Raw genomic sequence first — 17,187 nt, forward strand, 5'->3', positions numbered from 1 at the left:
ATTCAAAGATGGAAGAATAGATGCCAGATGCAGATTTGGGGATCTGTGCTTTCACCAGATAGATAGGAAGAAGGTTTGGTTATAGCAGAGCCTGGGTAATCATCTGTTTCTATCCGCCAACCATTGACCTAGTACAGAATGGATGCAAACCTCTATGGCCGAAATATGCTAAATTACTGACATGGGTCAAAGATAAAGGAGGACCTTTGCCGATAGTGCCTTTGGAAAGTGCAAAGCTGTGTTTCAGAAACAGTGGCACAAGAAAAGTTGTAGCAAATCAGAATTGTGGTTGAATATTTGATGTATCAGGAATGAGCATTGGGTCAACAGTGAGCATGGCTCACTACTGGGCTTGATGATCCAGGGCATACATGAAGCTACCCAAGGATTGGGGAGGATCGTGTTCCATTGTAAATGTTCATGTTCCAGAGCTGGTGATTCCAAAAAGTGATTTGAACATTGGAAGCTTTCCAAAATCAGATGCTCACTTGAGGAAGAAGAGATCTGTAGAGCTTGTAAATTGAATGAAGAGAGATATCTATTTCTCAGCCAACTCAATAGATGGTTTTCACTCTATCCCATATGAACATAGACTATTCAGTCAGACCTCAGCAATATTTACAATAATCTTCATGCCCAGGATCCAAACATATGCAAATACTAAATGTTTACAAATAACCAGATGGGATTTGTTGCAGACAATCAACACAACCATGAAGGGATTCAATGCTATCAGAGAGCTACACGACTGATGACATTTCAGAATAGATACATCCTAGATATGATCACAGATATGGATGTAGGTGTTTGTGCCAAAATTGGAAAATCATGTTGCCCTTTTATACCTTCTCATGATGATGAGAATGGCACCTTTACAGAGGACATAGAGATTCTGACGTAGCTACACGTCCGAATGGTCGACGAAGTGGAAGATATTGCTGATGACAGTTGGTTTGGATCACTCTTTTCATGGGTTCCACAATGGATGGCAGATCTGTTAAAATTCCTTGGGGCCCTGTTGGTGATATTCATGCTTGGATTATGTGTAATCAGATTGGCTCACAATGCAAGAAGACTGCAAAGAAAGCTATAGGGATGAAGATCATGACTGATGTTGGATCAGGATGGGAAACCAAGGAGCTAACAGAAGAAATCAGAGACTATGTGAAAGCCAGCATCCATGCACCTGAGGGAACAAAGTTCCTGTACCCAAAGAACGACAAGAAGTATGTGGGGCGATGATCTATTGCAGTCCAAGTGGACAATGCATGCTTATGAGCTGGAACAAAGATGAGCTTGTGAAATCAGCTGAATGCCTGAAAGGAGTAATAAAGATATGGGTCCCAAGAAAGCATGTCTTCAGAAAATGATGTCTAGATGTAAAGGATGATGGGAGAGTGGTCAATGAATCAGCCAGAGGGGGGGAGTGCAGAGAAGGAGCAACCACCTCACGTATCTGTTACGCTCACCTGATATCCCAGGGGGCATCTGGAAGGCTCTGAGATCTGGAACCCTGGATGCATAGTTGCCCAGTGCTGAATAATGAATCTTAGCTATTTGTAGGGTGAGCTATCCGTCCTGCCTTTCTTGTGCAGGAGTGCTTGATGTTTGTTGGCGAGCTGCCTGAGTTGCTTCACTGGTGCAGCACACCTTCCTTGGGCCCAGGCCTGCTGTGACCACGAATCTGCTGGTGGGCAGGTAGGTTTGTTAATTGTAAATCTTTGTTCTGTTTTTGGTGGGAATTCGTTAATGTCTTTATCTCCTTCTTTTCAGGTGCAAAGGACTTGATGCTGGCATGCCGGATGGAGAGGCACGTTTCTAGGTAAGAGAAAGCGCGAAGCACAGTGCCTTTATTGTCTTTTAAAACTAACCTGTATTTTCTTCTTCTTCTCCTAAAAGGCCGCTGTGGTGCTGCGAGTGGATGAGAGCGCGATGAAAAACAGGCCCCCGGAATCTGTTAAAGTACAGCACTGTGCAGTTTTTTAATATTGAAAGCGAACCTGAATATGGGCCTCATTACGACCCCGGCGCTAAACCATGGTGCTATTAGCACCATGGTCCATGCCGGGTTCCGCCATGGTGAATGGCGGAATTACCGCCCCATTCCAAGGTTGGCGGGGCGGTAATTCCCCATTCACCATTGGCCCTTCCCCATTCCCATTTTTGCCCCATAAGGCTCAATGGGAATGGGGAAGGCGCTAAGTACGGTGCCGCAATTTGCGGCACCGTACTTAGCACCAAGGTCCCTTTGCGGCACCCTACTTTAACGCCTGCTAAAAGCAGGCGTTAAGGTCGGGTCCCGCAAAGGGAACTTGTAATGAGGCGTTAAGGGTTTAACGGCGCTGACACCTTTTACGGCGCCGTTAAACCCTTAACGCCAGGGTTGTAATGAGGCCCTATGTCTCTTTTCCTTTGCAGATGTTGCTTTGGTGCTCCCGATGGAAGGGTGCGTTGGAATTCAGGTAAGACTGATGGACTTTGATGTTTTGGAAGCATGCATTCTAATATTGTTTTTCTCTTTCTCGTTATTGCAGGTCGCAATGTTCGAACAGCAGCTGTAATAGCAGTTCGCTGGAAGTCCTTAAGCTAGTACTCACAGGTGAGTGATATTTCTTCTTCTCTCGGTTTCCACAGATTTCAGCCCAGTTGAGATGCTGAGTGCTGGATGGTGTTTTCTCAGGTAAGACAGAATAATCTTGTTCTTGTTCTTGCAGGATTAGAGGAAGATGCTGAAGACCAGGAGCTGGACACGTTGAGCGTCACCCTGCTGGTTGCAAAATAACACAAAGCGTGTTCTGCAGCCAGGGTGTGGTTTATATAGCCCAGGTAAAGTAGTACCAGGGAAAGTAGTTCCAGGCCTGCCACACTCAAAACACTAGACCGCATGGCTTGGTTCTTAGAACTAGACTGTGTGGGTGCTTCCATGTTGCATTTAAAGGCCCATGTACATAAATGGGACCTAGTTTGAACAGCCCTCCCTACCTACATATGAACCTGGTGCCAAAGGCGCCAGGACTGGCTCCAGGAGCCCTTTTGCCGTAGTTTTAAGGCCCTCAGGGTTCTAGTGGGAGCCTGCTTGTGGCACAACTTGTACCCCCTCACAGTGGTCATGACAGCACTCCCCCCCTAGGCCCCTCTCATGATATCCTTCCTGTCCGTTCAGGGTTTGGTGGGGTTATTCAGGTGAAACCTCTTAATCAGACGTGGTGCATGAATATTATCACTTGGTTCCCAAGTTCTCTCTTGAGGCCCGTACCCTTTCCAGCCCGGCAGGAAAGCAATGCCTTAAGACGAGAGTTAATAGTCACAAAAGACCGTACTGATGAACTAAGCAAACAGCTACTACAAACACAGGCGGTGCAGGCTCCATTACCCGGATTCGCCCCATCCGTCACTACACAATCATCAGTCAATCCAGTACAGATAACTTTGCCGGAAGCAGTACTCCTGGCACCACCAGACGGTTTAATAGAGACCCCAGAAGGTACGCAACATTCATGAACCAGTGCCGCCTTCATTGTCTTTGTAGCCCTGGGGCTTTTCTAAACGACTAGGTGAGGGTGGCCTTCGTGTTATTATATTTGAGTGGAAGTGCCGCAGACTGGTCGGTACCTTCAGTGAGCCGGGATGACCCATTACTGCAGAAATTCAGGGGGTTTCAACAGGAGATGGAAAAGTTATTTGCTCGACACTTGCATGGACAAGCTCTTGATAACGAACTCCTGTCCCTCCGCCAAAGGAATCAAGATTTGCTGACTTATATTGCCACCTTTAATAGACTGGTTGTAGAAGCGGGCTGGCCAGAAGACAAAAGAACCACGTTGTTTCATCGGGGCCTACGAGGAGACCTGAAGGATGTCATTGCTCAAGTGGTAGACCCACCTAAGGACTGTGCAGAGTTTATCAACCTGGTAGTTTAGTTGGACCACAGATTACAGGATCGAAGAACAGACCGAAGTAAACTCGAAAATCGTGCCATTTACATACATTCAAAAGATAATGTTCATCGTCCATCAGAAAATACCACAGAACCCATTCAGATTGGAGGAGTACGACCCCCTTTAACCAAGGTTGAAAGAGACAAGAAGAGACAGCTACAGTTATGCCTATACTGCGGTAAATCGGGTCACTACCTCAAAGAATGCCCAGCGAAACCTCCAAGGAGGGTGGTAGGCGCTACAGAGAAAGAAGATGATGGAAAGGAATCAAAATACTACCAGGCCCTGCAAGCTTAGAGGTCCGCTTGTCGAGCGAGAAGGCTGAGTCACAGACCTCACATTTCGCCCTACCAGTAACGTTGATCAATCACCAATGACCATCACGGATGCATGCCATAGAGGCATATATAGACAGCGGAGCAGTTGGTAATTACATAGATCGAGATCTGGCAACAGAATTGGGACTTCCCTTGTGCACAAAATCAACAACTAAAAAGTTAACTACTATTGATGGTACAGAAATTGCTTCGGGACCAGTAACCCAATGCACAACAGAATTAACCCTTCTTTGTCAGGATGGACATCAAGAAGCAATCACGTTTGACCTCATCAAAGCTCCTCAGTTCCGGTTGATCTTAGGGATGCCATGGTTAGTAACTCACAATCCCCACATAGACTGGCATGCAAAGAGACTGACCTTTTCCGACGAATGCGCCCACGCTTGCTACCCAAAATCTATACCACAGCCAAACCTGAAATCTGTTGAAGGAATAGCATCGAGGATCGTGGAACCAATGGACACTTTACCAAATGAATATCATGATTATCAAGATGTTTTTCCGAAGGAACAGGCTAACACATTACCGCCACATAGGCCCTATGACGGTCAGATCGACCTTATACCTGGCGCACAGGTTCCTTGTGGTCGAATTTATGCACTTAAGGAAACAAAAAATCTCCACTTGAAGTCCTATCTGGATCAATACCTGGCTAATAGGTTTATCCGAAAACAAAGAAAAGTGTCTAAATCTAAAGACACTCCCGTCCCCTGCACACCATAAATGCTGATGCAAAATCAGTCAAAGTGTTCATAATTTTTACTTCAAAAAAGTCAATATACATACACATCAGAACAAAAACTTGTCACAACATAAATTATAGGTCAGAAAACATCTGGTTAACATTGAAATATCATTCAAAGATCAAAGAAGCCAACAAGAGATAAGTCAATAGTCCAATATAATGATTATAGCCAAAAAAATGATAAAAGAAAGTTAGCAAGGAACAATATTCTTGCGATGAGCTGAAGGGCTCTACGCGTTACGGGGAACACCCCCTTCTTCAGGAGCAAAAATTATCTGAAATGATATGCATTAAAAATCATCAATTTGAAAGAAACATAGCATAATATTTACAGAGTACACAGGAGAAACGAACATAGAACATGTACTAAACATTTTTATGGAACAGCAAATTTGTATTATAATATTCATTAATAGTTATATAAATCCAATGTCAATTGTGGAAATCAAATACCGGAATACATCATCCAACATACTGTAAGTGTGACTCCAAAAAAGAACATAAATGACCTCGAAAAGTGAGGTACTAAAGTAAATAGAAAGAAAAGGATGAAAAAGCAAAATTTACCTAAGTAAATAGAACTTGGTGGCGGCAATGCTTGGCTCACCACATCGATGGATCAAATTAATTCGGGAGTGGACAAACTCCACTATAGTAGAATATTGATGCACAAAGGTAATTTCAAAATGTTCTGGATACCCTATATGGAGAGATCAAAGATATATCCATCCTTAAAATATTGTCACTCACGTAGTAACTACCCTAAGGTTCTCCATATAATTAATTGTAATGCTTACCAATGGTGCAAAAACCCACGCATTCACTAAATTCTTTATCCCATGAGCAGACGATATGTCAATCAATGACTCCCCACTCATTTGCGGATGTACTCCCATATAAGTCCACTGTCACTGTTTGTGGTACCAGGGAAATGCCAACAAATACCAAATGAATCACTAGATCTATTAGAGAGAAAGAAAACACAAAAGACAAAGCAACAAGGTTTATAAATAAATAGACCGAAGAATCTGTCAACTCTTAAAACAAATCTCTAAAAAATATTAGTACATTTCAAAATTATCTAAAAAAAAGGGGGGTTTAAGGGACAATTATTATTGAAATACTAGTTGCACAATGCAACCTAACAATGAATGTATAAATTCAACTAATTCTAACCACCAAAAACATCTACAAAGAGATCGCCAATCCCTCCATTAAACTCACCTCAGATTCAAAAAGTACTGACTCCAACGATCTCCACGACTCGTACTAAGAAGCCTCTAAGAGAGACTAACGATTAAATAGCGTCTATTTGGAAGTCATATGACCGAGTCACGTGATGAAAAACGTGACATATTGTGAATAAAGGTGTTTAAACAAGTGACTATAAAAAGTCACGTGACCAAGTCATGTGGCTTAAACATGTGACCGCATTACTCGTTTCCACAGAAACACAATCCAACTCAAAATACAAGTTTTCCTGTCAAACGGCAAGAACACACAAACGTAAACGACACACTTCAGAAAAATAGGAATATACTTTATTTGAGACAACTCTGTAAATTAAAAATCTATTTCTAATCCAGTCTGATCCGACGCAGAAATGCGTTCGTCACAGAACTAATATGCAAATCCAGTAAAAAATGAAAAAAATGTTCCATATAAAGCCGCAGCGAGTGCGTATAGATGTAAACTAAAACAAAGTGCCGGGCCATATCTTATTGCCATGGAGGCGGAATCGCGGTCCCTATCTCGAGCGGGCACTACATATAAGCAGTGTGGTAACAGCAACTTTTAAATGTGGAATCAAGTTACTTAAACTCTTAAATAAAACCAAGTATAAACAGAGTCCAATAGAAACAAATTGATTAAAAAAAGGGGTAAAATATGCTCAAAATATTCAAATGTCTATAACACATTAATGATTATTCGAGAATTAATCTCAAGAACCTAATAAACGAAAGGAGGGCAATGAAAAAAAGTTCAAAAAGTAGTAGAATTGAACGAATACTAATAGAGAAAATCAAACACAAACTCAATAAATAAGCAAAAAATGTAGAGAAAAACTAACTTAAGACAGGACTTAAGACAGTAGTCACACAGATCAAGTGAAAAATGATAAAAAATGAAGAAAGTAAAAACCAGAAATCAAAACAATTGTCCCAAAAAAGGACAATGCACATGTCCGTGTGGATTCATACAAAACAGTTAAGGGAGAACTCTTCATTGAGTCCTCTAGGTGAAATAGTATCCAAGGTGTCTATCCAGAACATTTCCCTTTGTGATAACGTCTTCATATAATCACCTCCCCTAGTGGGTCGTCTAACAACTTCCAAAATGGTGAATCTAATCTGAGCTATTGTATGACGTGCAGCTGAGAAATGTCTTGCAACCGATGATTTAACCTTATTACATCTGATGTTTGATTTATGTTCAGACCACCTTTCTCGGGCAGACCTTGCAGTCTGCCCGATATACATTAGTCCACACGGACACTTAATACTGTAAATAACTCCAGTTGAACGACAGGTTGCAAAATGTCTCAATTTCATTTTTTGCCCTGTATGGGGATGCATGATATAATCACCCTTTGAGACATTATTACAGTGGCTACAAGATAGACAGGGAAAAGTTCCCCTCTTCTTAGTGGCCAATGTCAATTGCATATCTTTAGGTACTCGTTCAGCCTTAACCACCCTATCACGGATGTTTGTGCCCCGTTTATAAACCATCATTGGAGGTTCAGGGAACAATTCAAGCAAGGAAGAATCATAATGCAAAATTGGCCAATGTTTTTGAAAAATTCTTTTGATGTGGAATGATTGTCTTGAATATTTAGAAATATGAAGAATAGAAACATCGTCTATTTTGGGTTTAGGAGTTAATAGCTGTTCCCTCGAGATGGGAAGTGTCCTGACATGAGCACCTTCTACTATTTCATTAGGGTACCCTCTTGAGGTGAATTTTTTGGATAGAGTAATACATTCATCCTTTAGGACCTCACTGTCTGTAATTATTCTTTTTAAGCGTAACATTTGACTATATGGTAAACTGGACTTCATTGGATTGGGATGAAAACTCGCAGTGTAATAGACTATTCACATCGGTAGTTTTGTGATATATAGATGTTTTAATTTGGTTCTCAAAAATCTCCAATTGAACATCCAGGAAGTGAAGTGTGGGTTCCCCCATTTCTAAGGTAAACTTGATCCGAGAGTGTACTGAATTGAGGTAATAGGTTTATCCGCCCGTCAAAGTCACTGGCAGCCTCTCTCTTATTCTTCATACCTAAGAAGGAAGGGGATTAGAGGACTTGCATCGATTACCACACACTTAATCAAATCACAGTGAAAAACTGCTACCCTTTGCCCCTTATCCCAGAACTCTTGGACCAAGTCAAGGATGCCCGAATCTACACCAAACTAGACCTCAGAGGAGCATACCACCTTGTACGTGATAAGAAAGGGGATGCATGGAAAACCATGTTTCGCACCAAGTGTGGCCTGTACGAATATCAGGTAATGCCTTTCGGGCTGTGCAACGCTCCCGCAGTGTTCCAATACTTCATGAATGATGTGCTATGGAATTAATTGATGTCTGTGCCCTGGTCTATATTGACAACATCCTGGTGTATTCTCCTTCTGAAAGAGAGCATGTGGAACATGTTCGCTCAGTCCTTGCAAAACTTCGCCAGCACAAACTGTATGCTAACTCGAGAAATGCTCCTTACATGTCAAGTTGAGTTCCTTGGTTTGGTTCTCTCACCAAAGGGAGTCAAGATGGATTTATACAAAGTAGATGCCATCCTTAATTGGCTGTCACCTTCTGCACTTAAAGGAACCCAAAGCATGCTTGGCTTTGCAAATTTTTATTGCCGATTTATTCCAGATTTCTCACGGATAGTCCACCCAATCACATTGTTACTGAGAAAAAACAACAAAAAATTCCAATGGACTGAAGAGGCGGAACATGCCTTTCAAGAACTCCAGAAAAGATTCACCTCTGCGCCAATTTTACGACATCCTCGCCCTGATCTCCCCAATGTAGTGGAAACAGATGCTTCCAGCGTACCTATTGGAGCCGATCTCTCTCAAAGAGATCCAGAGACAGGGCAGTTACACTCTGTGGCCTTTTGATCACGTACATTTTCACCACCAGATCTTAACTATGCAATTACAGACGAATAATTGTTGGCAATAAAATCATCCGGCAAAGCCTGCCGGCAGTATCTATTATGTGCCAGACCTACCATCACAGTAATCACAGATCACCGAAACCTTCAATAACTAAAGTCAGCAAAAGCCCAGTTTCAGTGGGCTCTATTCTTCACAGAATACGATGACGTAATAACATACCGACCGGGAGTTCGGAATGGGAAGGCCGATGCCTTGTCTCGTATGGGTGTTGAAAAGAAAATGAACGGTACCCTGGATCCTGTTGCCATCATACCAAGTGATAAACTACTGGGACTCACCAACACATTGACTTTGAGAGAACTTCAAGATAAGATTCGAACCTTAATGAACCCCGAGATCTTGCAGAAATGGAATTCCCAAAATGAATATCACACGGTTCTGGATGGATTACCCTACTTCAGGGAACAACTATATCTACCAAGTAAAGATCTGCAAGAATTGGTCATGTCTGGTTATCACGATTCCCTGATCGAAGGCCATCCCGGAATTGCTAAGACTCTAGCCAAGGTTAAACGGAATTATTGGTGGCCAACCTGGCGTAAGGACATTGTTCGATTTGTTCTATCCTGTGGGATATGTGCACAGAATAAATCACAAACACAGAAACCAGCTGGCCTCCTACAACCACTGGTTATTCCACCGGCTCTGGCATTCCCGGCTGAAGAAAACAAATCCTTTGCAGAAAGCAAAACAGAAACTGTGTTACCATTATGGCAGCACCACATTTGTGTTCCTTGATAAATATGTGGTTATGAGCAAGACCTTTACCAGAAAGGCAGTCCCTGGTGGACATGGAGACCTCCATGCAATGTTTTCTCCCTTGCAGTAAAGGCCAGTAGCCATATCCCCAACATTGTGGGCACTACCCATAGATAGAGGCTACCCCTCAGAGACGGAAGCTGTACCGTTAAATATGAAAAGACTATCACACGCACAACACAAAGCTTTTCAGTAGTTGTCATTGACCTTTACATACATGTGTTGTACATGTACTTATTTTTTTCTTTAAAAATGTGCGTAAAAACAGCAAAGGAGTAGTGTACTTACGTTGACATAAAATGCCAAACAAACTCTGTGATGCAAAGCGCAATGACTTCAGAAATACTGGATGCAACACCATTACCACTCACCTTTCGACACAAAATTTTGTAAGTGACACAGGTGGAAAGGTGTGAAGATATGTGTATTGGGAGGGTGTAACCATATATTATTGCACAAGCATTTCTGTGCATAGGGCATCTGGATGACAGAAACTGGGCTGACAGTGACAGAAATTGGCCTGACGGCACTAATGCATATGAGATGGGCCAGACCCTCCCGTAGCCAATGCAAGTGGTATGGAGTACTATTCTCCATAACATTCATTGGCAGCTTAAACAAATGCATCCATATGGACGTATGTGCCATGATGTAGCACCTGCAAAAGAACAGATTACCATCTGCAACGAAGCATGCCACATTGTGCAAACAGAGAGTAAATTTGTAAAGAAAAGACTAACATTGAAACATTTTTCCAGTAGTTTTATTTCACAATAAAGTGAGCGAAAACATCGCCCTATGCAAGTAGTAAGGTAGTTTTGTTTCACAATGAACTGTGCGTAAAGATGGCACTATTCACCTTTCCATAGAAGTATTAAGTTTGTCTCTTTGGTAGACAATGACAATGTTAAAGGTCGCGTTGTTGTTTTCCACACACAGAAAGTAAGCGTTGGCGCCACAATAGTCGTTTTCCTCCCACATTGATGTGCAAGACGATGTCAGCCACTGTGATCTACACCACCAGAAAGGATGGAATGTTACTTCTTATAGTGACAGCAGCGTAAGGAAACAAAGGGCCCACACAATCATCCCAGTGAATTATGATGCTGAGACAGCCGGTTATCAACAGTTGCATTTGACGGTTAAAGAACCCGTCACTTGGCATCTGTAATCCGTGACAATCACAATAGGGAAGAAAGTATCTGAGGAGGAAATGTGAATTAAAAGATGTATGAATACACAACCTTTGGATAAACCACAGTTGTGCTATATAACATTTTCAGTAAAAAATGTATTCAATAGGAGGAAATGTAGTGGGACCCTAGGGACGGCGACAATGTGCAATGTGCATATTTGGAAAAATAAATCGAACGGCACAGAAAGCTGGAACGTCGTTATTAATAATACCATTTTTCTTTGGAAGTAGCTGCACGGTGCAAGTGGAAATAAATCGTGTATCACTGCACAACCTCTGCACAAAAGAAAATTGTAACACATACCTTTCTTATTAAAGATCATTTTAATTTGGGGAAATGAAGTGGCACCCTACAAATGGCGACAATGTGCAATGTCCATAATAGGGAAAAAATTGCAACGGCACATAAAACTTGTAAAACAGTAGGGAAAATATTTATTTTTTTACAAACTAAAACATAATGTCAATTCGGAATTTAGGCCGAAAAAATACACTTACATGATGTGGAGCGCCTCCATTGCATTAGCTGTAGTCAGACACTAGTGTATCTGGAAGACTGCCTGTTCGGGAACTAATTTCTCATGGTCGGTGCAAATGTTTTTGAAGCATAACCTTATCAAAGATATGTTTTTCAAACTGTTACTCCCTACATTCTTTCTACTCTTTCCCTGTACCTCAAGGTTAAAAAAAAGGGACCCTAATGGTGTCGACAAATATGCGGCCGTACTGAGCTTGTGTTGAAAAGAGAAAATACAGTGGCCTTCACCCCGAATGCAATACATTCTCATTTTGCAACAACATATCAGCGTCTATTTATGAGAACCGCTACTGGCGTATATATGCAGAAGGGCTGTGTGTAAGAAATAGAGCAGATGGCTGCCTCAGATTCCCGCAACTCTGACCGCAGTAATGTTGTTTATGGATTGTAAAATGGACAAAGTAAGTTAATTTCGTACAATAAGTAGCAAGTCCCACTGTACCGTATGACAATGCTAACAAGAATACTTTAATGTTTGACTTTCTACTACCACGTCTCATTAACGCTCACCTTTCGAAACAGTGTTCCATAAGTGTTATAAGTGCATTGGTGCCTTCTTCGTTTACATATGTAAGCGCCGATGTTCGCGTTCAACAGAAAACAAAGTAAACATGGCGGACGTATCGAAAGATTACGACGCACTTCACGCTGTGCCACAACCAATCGGTGAAAGCGCAACATTGTCGCGGGCAGCACGCCACGGAATAGCCAATTGCAATGTTCTCCACGGAGCGAACAGGGAAGTGTGACCACGGAACGGACATAGATATCAATAATTTTTAGAGACATACTTTTTGATCGTTTTTAAGGGAATTACTGGATGGATTGTCACAAAATTTGCAAATGCACGCTTTCAGGCCCAAGCCCCTGCCACTGCCTCAAATTTGGTGCAAATCTGTCCAGTTTTCCCCCATTCAGATTATTGGAGAAAAAAAACGTTTTGGGACCCCCCTTTAACTTTGCCCCCCCTGGACCAGACTTCACCAAACTTTGCAAATATAGCCCCGGTAAAGTAGTAGCAGGGAAAGTAGTTCCAGGCCTGCCACACCCAAAACACTAGACTGCATCATCAATGACATTTGTGATGTCATCCTTCTTGTCCTGGGTGTTAGTGTTATCAGTGCACAGTGGTGTGGGCAGTTAACGTTGCTTAGCTTACCATAATGGGGGAATGTGCAGTGTTTTTTGGTTTCACTGTGAAGTATAACATCCCTTTAACAAAGTTGTTTTACTGAATGTACATATATATTTATGGCAGGCAATGAAACAAATAGGCTAAACATGTGATGTTGTCAGTGATATCATCAGTGACATTTCAGAGGACAGATTTCATGTTCTGGGTGTTAGTGTTAGCAGTGCACAGTGGCGATGGCAAGTAAGGGGGCTCAGTCTGCCATAACTGGCGAATTTCAGGGGTTTTTCGTTTTTAGTTTGAACCACAATGGGGAGGGAAAACATTTTTCTTTAGTGAAGTGCACAGGTTTTTCGTAGGGCAACTTAACCATAACGTCCCCTCAACAAAGTTATTTTTGTAGTGAATATATATATATATATTTATATATATATATAGGAGTGAGTGAACTATGGACGGTTCCACTACGCATTTTACCAGAGCTGGACCAGAAAAAGGAAGGCCTTTTCCAGTGTGTCGCAGTTAAAAAGCAATTGAATTACAGGAGTTAATCGCAGACGGGTGAGGATGGACCAGCCCCAAGAAGCCAAGGCCGCTTCAGGCTGGAATGTTCAGACATTAGCTACAAGTGTGTGAAAGAACAAACTCCTATTCACAAGATGTGCACGAAAACAAGGAAGACTACAGAGGTCCATTAAATAATAGCATTTTAAATACACCAAGAGCTCAAAACCATGGTCTTCAATCATGTGGAGGGGTAAAAAAGGACAATCATTACGAGCAACACCTACGCAAGGAGACAGAGCACGCCTCTACTCCCTCATATTCTCCAGAGCAAGTAACATTTCCAAGGCTGAGTTCAAAGCCTTAATTGGCGTGCAGACCACAGAGGTGATGATAGATGATATGCTAACTGGTGGGACGCTATGGTCAAGACCAACCCACCAGCACCTGGAGACCAGCCTGCGTGCTGCTGGCATAGGTGGAAAAATACTGACGGATGTAAGATTGCCAATGAGTTGTAGATGCCGTGTAGTTAAGAGCCCTATAGTTTGTGTGACCAATGGGACGTTGTATATTCAATGACGTTCATAGTGACCTGTTTGAGGGGAGGGCTTAGTTGCCCACCTTACGTTAAAAACCCTATCATTCTCTTCGACAATTATGGAACGTATACCTAGATGTTCCCTTAGACCCAATTATATTTTCAATAGGTTTTTGTAGTTTGCCACATAGGATGGCGTTAGCAACAACAAAGGTTGACGTCAGCAATGATGAGTGTTTGCTAAGTGATGTTTATTATGAAATGCTTGGAGATCATGCTGTGAGATGCCAGTTGATGTTCGTTGTACTCCCTGTTTTAGATAATTGACATTGAAACAGTCAAACGTTGCCAACTTTCTGAGTTAGTTAGATTATTGATGTTTGAGTATCTGCTGCATCCCCATCCATCTCAAAGTATTGCTACCTCGTCTTAAAGGGCTGAGTCGGCAAACCCGGTTCACATCTTTCTCTTCCTACTACTCAATATTCATCCATATCATTATCTCAACGTCCCTATTCCTCATTCCAGTATTGTTGGGATACACGTATCACATTCCAGCAGGGCAAAAAGGTACAGGTTGAGAACGACCTACTAGCACAAACTATTCTGGGAACAGACAGACGTTTGCACAGCATAAGGAACATATATTGGTTTTAGTTAGGTGTGACACATATTAGATACTGTGTTGGCTCAGAAACCCGAAACAGACACAAAGGTAACGTTTTCTCACAAGATGCCATTGTATTAAATAAAAAGGTGTAAGATATGGTATGATATGTAATTTTATTTATAGCACGCCTAAACACAAGTCTTTCAAGGCACAACGAGCTAAGAGAGGGGTACAAGGGAGGACAAGATAACAATCTTACTAGGCCCAGTGACATTGAGATTGTGCAAGGGCAGGGTAGAGGGAAGGAGTAAAAAGCTAGGGGAAGGTTGGCAGTGGAAAGTGCTTAACATGCAATCAAGACAACAACAAGTAATGCACCAGCAGGTGGCAAATGCAAGAGTTAAGCACAGACAATGGGAGTCTAATAAGTGCAGGTAAGGGGACTGTAGGGTTGCAGTTACAGACCCAAGTGCAAAGGTTGTCAGGAGACAGTGTGGTTATGCAGCTGGGTGGACAGGGACCTGGGCCCAGATTCAGAGTGTGGTCAGGTGCCCAGTTGCAGTAGCAGACAATGATCAGCAGGGGAGAGGAAGAGAGAAGGCAGAAGCAACAGGGACGTTCTTGAGGTGCTTCCAGAACCAAAGATGGTTCTCCTCAAGTTTCAGAGAGGCAGGAAGGTTGTTCCAGAGGGAGGTCCCAGCCAAAGAAAGAGATCTACCACCAACTTGTATCTTAGAAATGTGACTGACCCTGAGGGCGTGGGAGGTGGATGAGTGAAGAGCTCTAGTAGGAAGGTATTTCTGAAGGGAGAGTTGTCCTGGGTTTTAGAGCTGAAATCAAGAACCAGGGCCATGCACAGGGCCTGGGAGGGGACAGGAGAAGTAGATACTGCAGAAGGAATGGCCAGCTTCTTGCAGATTTTATAGAGTTCGGTCGAGTTGCTCAGAGACCCAGGCTTGGATGTGAGCTCTCTTCTTAGTGCGGACAGAGAGTCGTTGTTGCCTTTGGAGCAGGCAGCAGCCAGTTTGTCAGAGGATGTACAAGGTGCAAGCCATTTCCTCTCAGCCACCCTACACTTGCGTTTAAGGGTGACAAGGTCAGAATCGTACCGAGAGTTGCACTTTGCCTTGGGCTTCAAGTAGATCCTCATGACAGGGGCAAGAACATCGAGAGTATCAGAGATAGAAGAGTGGAGCTTGGACAGGGCTGTGTCAGGATGTGAGTCAGCCAGAGGTGGAGGAAGGAGAGAGAAGGTGGAAGCAAAAACCTCAACGGACACACGCTTCATGGGCAGCATGGCCGAGAAGGTAGGTGGCAGTGCTGGGGTTGGCTTGGCCTGAGGGGTAGAGAGTGACAGACGGGAGGAAAGGAGAAAGTGATCGCTCCAGGAGTGGTGAGAGGGTTACATAGGGGGAGGTCTGAGGAGGTGAGAACATCAACAGTGTGCCCTGCAGAGTGAGTCGGACCAGAGGGAAGAATAGAAAGAGAGAGAGACAGTCAGAGGTCGTGAAAAAGTCCAGCGGGGGGACAGGAAGCATCCAGGTGGATGTTCAGGACTCCAACGAGGAGGAGTTGAGTATTCTAGGCCAGGAGGGAGGAGGTGAGGTCAGCCCACTCATAGAGGAAAGAGGTAGTCAAACCAGGTGGCCGATAGATAGTAGCAATGGTGAGAGAGTGGCCAGGAGAGAGAGAAAGCCTGCAGACTAGGCCTTTCGAAGGAGGAGTAGGCCTGTATAGGAATCACAGAGACAAGGATCCACTCCAGGAAGATGAAGGCTACACCCCCATCAGGACGGTTGGATCTGGGTGCAGAGCGGATCTGGTGGCCATCAGGGAGGAAAGTGTCAAAGCTCATGACAGAGCTGGCCCTGAACCATATCTCAGTGAGACGAAGTTTATCGAGGTCTAGTTCTTCCAGAAGGTGGCAGATGTCAGAGGAGTGTTTGACGGCTGAGCAAGATTTGAGAGTGGCAATATGGATTAGGTTGCCAACCTTGAAAGACTTCCAGAGAGGAGTACAAATCAGAGGTACACCCTGCAGAGCTATAGAAGGAGCCCGAGGGTGGGAGGGAGCGAACAGGAAGGAGCAGGGGGCAATGGTAGCCAAGGAGGAGGCTGAGGTGGGAGGCAAGGAAGCCGTAGAAGAGAGAGAAGGCCCAGCAGGAGAAGGAAGGAAGTTGATGTGGCGCAGGAAACAGCTATCAAAGAGAAGGTTGGCCTGGTGGCCTTGGAGCAGGACGGTGCCATTCTGGTAGACATTAATGATGACCTTAGAGGAATGGAAGGGGGCCAGGAGGGCTTCCTACCGGGTGTCACCATTAATGGGAGAGGAAAAGAAAGGAGAGAGCACAGAGACCCTAGGAGGAGTTCAAAGGTCTGGTGACGGAACGACAACGAGGATGTCAGTGAGGTTCTGTCTGGAGAAACGCTGGTGTATGTGTCAGCAATAGGGAGACCAGGGTTAGAAGCCAAGATATCCTTTTGAACTTCTTCCTCCCAGACCTAGTGAGAAGGGTAGGATAGTCAATGGAGAAACAGTTGGAGAATACAGGAGAAACAGAGAGCACCATGGGTGAAGTGGAGGAGGGTGAAGAGGAGAGAGGAGGGGATGGGTAGCTAGTCAGAGAAAAGCGCAAGGGGGTTGGAGTAGGGAACACTACGGGAGAGCAACGGGGGATGAAGCAGAAAAGG

Source organism: Ambystoma mexicanum, chromosome 9 (assembly GCF_040938575.1).
Source record: "Ambystoma mexicanum isolate Mex_15411 chromosome 9, UKY_AmexF1_1, whole genome shotgun sequence".
Classification (NCBI taxonomy): Eukaryota; Metazoa; Chordata; class Amphibia; order Caudata; family Ambystomatidae; genus Ambystoma; species Ambystoma mexicanum.